Source organism: Brassica oleracea, chromosome C5 (genome assembly GCF_000695525.1).
Source record: "Brassica oleracea var. oleracea cultivar TO1000 chromosome C5, BOL, whole genome shotgun sequence".
Classification (NCBI taxonomy): Eukaryota; Viridiplantae; Streptophyta; class Magnoliopsida; order Brassicales; family Brassicaceae; genus Brassica; species Brassica oleracea.
The window spans coordinates 27975227-27982551 of NC_027752.1; positions in this window are offsets into that span (position 1 = coordinate 27975227).

Consider the following 7325-nt stretch of genomic DNA (forward strand, 5'->3'; position numbering starts at 1 on the left):
CAAGAAAGAATTCTTAACGCCGAGCTTTTTAAATTTCACATCCTCTGCTCAATGCTGCGTTCAACACCGTTTGAACAGATTCTCGTTTCACCACCGAAGAGGATGTCTCGTTGAAATAAGTCTTAACTTCTTGAATTTTTCCATTTGCTACAAAACTCGCTTTATATCATGTCAAACTTGCATCTGCATAATGTTTATGCTTAAAACCACAGTGAGTTAATAATGTTAACACCATGAGGCTGAGATACTAGCCTCCAAGTCTTATTTTTAATCTATACACCGTACTCATCAAACAGGGACGGATTCCGATTCGGATCATCTAAATCTTTTTGTTTTGTTTTTGGGAACCTAGACACAGAAGACGCCAAAAGAGTAAACATTTTCTATCTTCAAAGTCATTCTAGCATGTTGCAGATTGACATTTCGAGTAGTTCGGTTTGGCGATGAAGGTGAAGCAAGAATGAGAGGAGAAAAGTACTCGGTGGAAGACGAGCAGTGTTTACGGGTACATGATTTTAAAAAATATACATGAAAATATGTGGTTGATCATCAAAACTATCCAAGAAAGAATAAGGATTGTTGTCTTTGGTTTGTTTTTGAGCTGCATGGAAGGTGTTTTCGTCAAAGATCACATGACGGGAAATGATTATGTGATTTGTCTTCAGGTCGAGGAACTGGTAACCTCTATAATGAAGATGATAACCAAGGATTCATGGACTTGAGCAAGAAGAAAGTTTGTGGGCTGTGGAATGATTAACAATTGAGGAAGCAAAGTGAGTCAAACATGCGGACGTGATCATTAGTTAGAGATCGAACAAAGAAAAGAAAGAAAGGAGTTTGGTTCTTTATGGATGATGATGGCAAGATGTTCAGAACATGAGTTATAATGTGGAGTGCTTCAACCCAATATAAAGGGGTCATTTGAGCTTGAAAGAGGAGCGACCTGATTGCATTGTTTATGGTTCTTATCATCCTGTCAGATTTTTCATTTTGTTGAGAGGTACGAGAGCATGAAAATCTTGACGAAATGCCATGATTTTCAAAGTGTTACATGAGTTGGGAATTGTTGTATCTCCATCATTGTTGCATTGGAAACTTTTGATGTTGTAGTTGAAATGCTTTTTCACAAAAGAAGAAAAGTGTAAAATTTTTGAATAAACATCACATTTTTCGAATAGGGTATACCAAAAGATAGGATGAAAAACCATCAATTAAAACAACATATATTTCATGCTGCTCAAACTCAAAAATGGATAAGTGTAAATATCTGAATAGATTAGATCAAAAGGCTTAGAACTTTTAATAATAGGCTTTTGGAATGGAAGTTTAATCACTACAAGGCAAGCCTACATTCCTTGTTAATTCGTCGTAATAGGGAGTTACGACGAATTAACAAGGAATAGCGTTTCGTTGTAAAATGTTTGTCGTAATGGAGGTTTCGTCGTAACTTCCGTGTAAACGTTACAACAAATAATATTCGTCGTAAAAGACAAGCAATAGATCATCGTAATGTCCATGTTAAGTTTCGTTTTAATGATTCCTTGTAATGTCCTTGTAACATTTACGAATACTTTACAAGTCTTGCCTTGTAAACACCTCGTAACTATTATGAGGATTTAACAAGTCATTCCTTGTAAATTCATTGTAACATTTACGAGGACTTTACAAGTCTTGCCTTGTAAACACCTCGTAACTATTACGAGGATTTAACAAGGAATATTCATTGTTGTTTATATAATTATATTATTATTATATATAATATTACGAAATATTCGAAATTAAAAATATTTTATTTATAAAACGAAAAAATTAAAATTTTATAATTTTTTTTAAAAAACTATATAAAAGTCATAATACAAAATGAAACAAAATATTTAAATTTATAATACAAAACGAAAGAAAATAAAAAAGCTACGGGTTGGGGTGGGTGCTCGGTTTCGGAGTGTCTCGATCCGTGGATTTGAGAAGAGGTCATTGCATCCAGAAATCCGCTCGTCTGGCGTTCAATGCTTTCTGCATAAGCGGGTTTCCCACCGCCATAAAGTCGAGCAGATCCTCAAGGGAGTCCAAGTGAACCTGTTGGACATATTCATTCGAGCCTGTTTCCGAGAAGTCTCCTCATCCTGCCTCGAAAAGTATGACAAATTCGCTCTTGCGACTTCGTTGACGGAGCATATTCCAACCGTCCGTCCCTTCTTTCTAGGAGCCACTTAAAAAATATATTAATATAATTATATAAAAATAATCAAATAAACGAAATATATTTTACAATTTTACCTCTTCAAAGATCCTGTCGATATTTTTTGTTGTCAATTTGACTGGTAATCCATCGGGAGACTGATGGGTTAGTTTCATCTTCGCCTCTTCAACCCGAGCAGCCACTTCGTGAAAGAGTTTCTCAGATGCAGGATCTACAAAAACCACGTCTGATGTGGTTTGAGTAATCTTGAATAGATCTGACAGAGATGGTAAGACTCACGTCTTCTCAGCGTACAAACAGAAACAATAAATTAAATTAAATATTAAAATTAAAATGAATTAATAAATATAAGATTAAAGGAATAAAATTAAATATTTAAAAGAAAACTTACAACTTCTTGACGAATCCTGGGTGTGGGATTTTTGATCCCATCTTTATCCACCGTTCTTCGGGAAAGGGAGCACGAGTTGGCCTTACGGATCGAGGAGAGTAGCTTCCAATAGGCGATGAGGCCATCCCATGCATCCTTCGTGATCTCGGTGGGCTTCCCCTCATAACCATAGATCTACTATTTGTCCTTCCAAAGCTGACATGCTTGCAAAATCAACTTTGTGTATCGATGCTACTCTTCTGTATTGAACTCCCAGCTTTTAATCAAATGTTGTTGTTCAGAAGAAGAAATAATCATATGAATCCAAAAACGGTTGTTAGTTCATAAGTTAATTATAGACATCATAATAAATAATATGCAAAATTATTTCCTACAGCACACAATCGATCAATACAGAAAACTGTCATCGATCACTTTAAACATGTATGTAACCATCAGAATTATTCCTTACAACACTTAAGTGATCAATGCAAGAAATTACCGTCGGCCAGTTTGAACATATAGAAACAATTACTTAATTTTAACATCATAGAAAAGATTGTGCTTGTCTATTTCAGTGGCAAAGGAGCATCGCGACTGTAATTTTGCTTTGGACCTTAGTGAATTCTTTGATTTGTGTGTTTTATTCCCGCATTGTATATAATTTCATAAATAAACTTTCAAGTTTTTCTTAATCTTTCATAACCTTGAAACAAATAATTTTCTGAATATTTACCGGGAAAATTACATGATTACCACTTTCATTATACTACTTTTCATTTTTACCATTACAAAAGAGACATTTTTAAAAATATCTTATTCACTAAATGACAAAAACTCTTATGTCATTGTTCTTTATATATATAATAAATAAATATTTAAATAAATAAAAATATTAAAAAATAAAAAAATAATTTTTTTAATTTTTTTTCGAATTATACTATTTCGAAATTCAAACCCTAAATCCTAAAACTCAACACTAAACCCTAAACAATAAATCCTAAACCCTACTTTTTATTTAAATATGAACCCTAAACCATAAACCATCAATCATAAACCCTACTTTTTTTTGAAATACGAAACCTAAACCCTGAAACATCAACTCTAAACCCTAGACCCCGAAACATCAACTCTAAACCCTAAACCCTAAACCTTCGACTCTAAACCCTAAATTCTAAACCCTAAACTTCAACTCTAAACCCTAAACAATCAACGCTAAACCCTAAACTATCAACACTAAACCCTAAACCCTAAACCCTAAAAAGTAAACTTTAAACCCTAACCCCTAAAAATTAACCATAAACTCTAAAACATCAACCCTAAACCCTAAACCCTAAATCTTCAACTCTAAACCCTAAACTCTAAACCCTAAACCCTTAACCCTAAACCCTAAAACCCTAGAGTTGATGATTTAGGGTTTGGATTTGAAGGTTTAGGGTTTTAGGGTTTAGGGTTTACGTTTAGGGTTTAGAGTTGATGTTTTAGGGTTTAGATTTGAAGGTTTAGGGTTTAGGGTTTGAATTTTAGAAAATATAGGGTTTATTGTTTAGGGTTTAAGTTTAGGGTTTAGAGTTGAAGTTTTAGGGTTTAGATTTGAAGCTTTAGAGTTTAGGGTTTAGAGTTGATTTTTCGGGGTTTAGGGTTTATAGTTGATATTTCATGGTTTAGGGTTTAGAGTTGATGATTTAGGGTTTAGAATTGATGTTCTAAGTTTAGATTAGTTAACTATATGTTTTTTTTTGTAGAAGTTAATCAAAAAGTTATAAATGTTTTTTACTCTTCATTAAAGATGAAGGTAAAAGTGGTTAGTGTAAACGTAAAAATTGGTATTTTGAAAATGATATTTTTGGCCATTTTTCATATTTACCCTAGAAAAGATAGATGGTTTAGTAGTAATAAAATATGTGTCTGACATAAGGAAAACAGGTGTCAAACAAATGTTAGTTTACAAGTATGTTAGCTCGAGCAGCCAATTATTCAGCGGCCGGGTTAAAGCAATTGCTTTCGGAGCGTGCATGAAGACAAATTAATTACACTTATCATAAGCTTATTTAATTATTAGTAGCCCTCTTAGTATGTTCACTGAAGTCTCTTATCGCGGTTTACAAAATGGTTTCGAATTCGATCATAGTACCTTGGTAATTTTCATGAATTTCCAATTAAATATAAATTAACAATAATAGACATATTCGTTAATTATTCTGTAGTAATTAGTTTATGTCTCATAATTTCGGAGAGAGATGGACACAAAATAAGTCCGAAAATGGCCAATTTTGACTCCAATTTTGACTCCAACAATTTCAGTCATGCCAAATACAACTTGAACAAATGGTCAGTGCCTAATACGATTCCAATTCAATTCTTATTCAAAAGTATTACCTAAACTTCTTAAAATATGCATAAATCTTTATTGACTCTAACAGAAGTTCGTCAACCGTTAACAACATCGTCGTTTTGATCTATAAAAAAAATTCATTCCGTGACTCGAACCCACGCTATAATACCCTTTAAAAAGGGAACATTAACCACTAGACACAATAACCACTAAAATAAAGTAACTTTTTGAAATATTATTACAAATTTGAAATTATATTAGTTACTGTAAATATTCATCTTATCCGGTGAAAACTTTGGTGACGATTTTTTCTGATTTATATAAATACATTAACATGTGTTTTACTTATCATATCTTTGATAAACTTATATCTTACTAAAATATAAATAATAAAATATTTATAATTATACAAAATTAAATATACACTTAAAACTTTGAAGCTATTTATAAAATTTTCTTATATAAATTATTTTGAATTTTTAAACTTAAGTGGCATTTTTTTTTCAAAATATTAGACATATTAAAAAATTACTAAAATATATAAAAACATAAATATATAGTATATTATATTAATTTTGAAGAAAAAAATTACCATTCAAGGTTTCAAAATCTAAAACAATTTATATAAAAAACTTATAAATTGTTTTAAAGTTTAAGTTTTTTTTAATTTCGTATAATTCAGAAACTATTTTATCTTGTTAACGATTGATTAATTTCTGTTATAGTCAATATTGATTTAGGCACATTTTAAGAAGGTCAAGAAGAGATGAGGTCGTATATGGTACTGGCCATTTCTTGAAGTCGTATTTGGCATGACTGAAATTGTTGGGGTTGAAATTGGCATTTTTCCCCAAAATAAGTATTTGCTATTTGGTTTACCTTGTTGTACATGTAATAAAATTTTGGATTTGTATTTGACTTATCAAAAATGAGTATTTACTCAAGAATGGTTTATTTGTTTCACCATGCTAGTTGTTATTTTCAAGTACTTATTTGTAAAATATTTAAAATATTTAAAATTAATTTATTATATTATTATATACTTTATCCGTTTTTATGGCAACACAAATATATATATATAGATAAATACTTTATATGTTTTAAAAAGATATGTGTTTTAAAATATCCACAAATATTAATAAAATATATTAAAATTTAGTAGTAAATGCATTATGTAGTGATTAACTAATTCTCATAACTTTTCGCCAAAAAAAATTTAATAAACACAATTAATTTTGTTAAAGTTTACAATTTAACAATATTATTTAATAAAAAGTCTATTAAAATGTAAAGAAGTGTATCTTTTAGAAACAAATTTCTTTTTCTAAAACGTAGATTTTTTTTTATAACAGATGAAGTAATATTTTATATTTTAACATAAGAGTTCGTTTTTTGATTCTACTAAAAAAACATGAGAGTTATCTAAACCAAATACTTGTGTCTGTTATAAAGAAAAATGAGCAAAATACACGAACTTCTCGATATGAGATCATATTGTTCACTTCTGAAAATAACAAACTATTTTCTATGCACTTCTCAAAAATACATTGTCTTCTTAATGTCTAATTGTCTTTTTCTAAATACAACTTAAACAATAAAATCTATCAAAATTTTATATATTTATAAATATTTAGTATTTGTTACTTGGTTTGTTCTTACAAATATCAAAATCTACTCTTTTATATCTTATTTAATAACGACGATATTTTGAAAAAATCAAATGGATAAAAATGAAAATAGTATATATCGAGTAATGTGTATTCATGTCGAGTCCCGATGTCTGATATAGGTTCTTAAAAAAGGCTCTGAATGGTAAAACCGGATTGAGCGGTACGAAATAAACCGATTAGATACAGCAATACGATTTAATTTGTATTTATATACAAGAAACGCATATTGTAGAACAATTTTGCTTCATCTAAAATAAACGATTCAAAACAATATATGAAAGAATGACATGGATAATGAAGAGTGTAATTAAGTGATACATATATTTTTATATCTATAAACTAAAAATTCAGTGATACTAATATAATTTATATTTAATAATTGCATATATGCTATTTCGTATTTAATAATTTAAGATCTATAAATAACTTTTACTGTTTTATTTTCTCTAGTTATCTGACCTCAACTTTTATCTTTCCCTTTGTTTTCAGCTACGGTACTGTAATAAATTGTCCCACCCTCTCTTTTAATTTTAGGTTATTTTTATTTTATTTTTTTAATGACTGCAAATATAAATTAGTTTATCAAATGATGAGTTTAATAACACTGCATTTTTAAAGATATCATATCTGAATAATTTTGGATTTGTCACTTTAATGCAAATTACTTCAAATCACGAGTACACAGTTTAGACTAAAACTGTAAAAATAAACAAAAATTAAATTGAAAATTTATCCTAAACATATGAATTT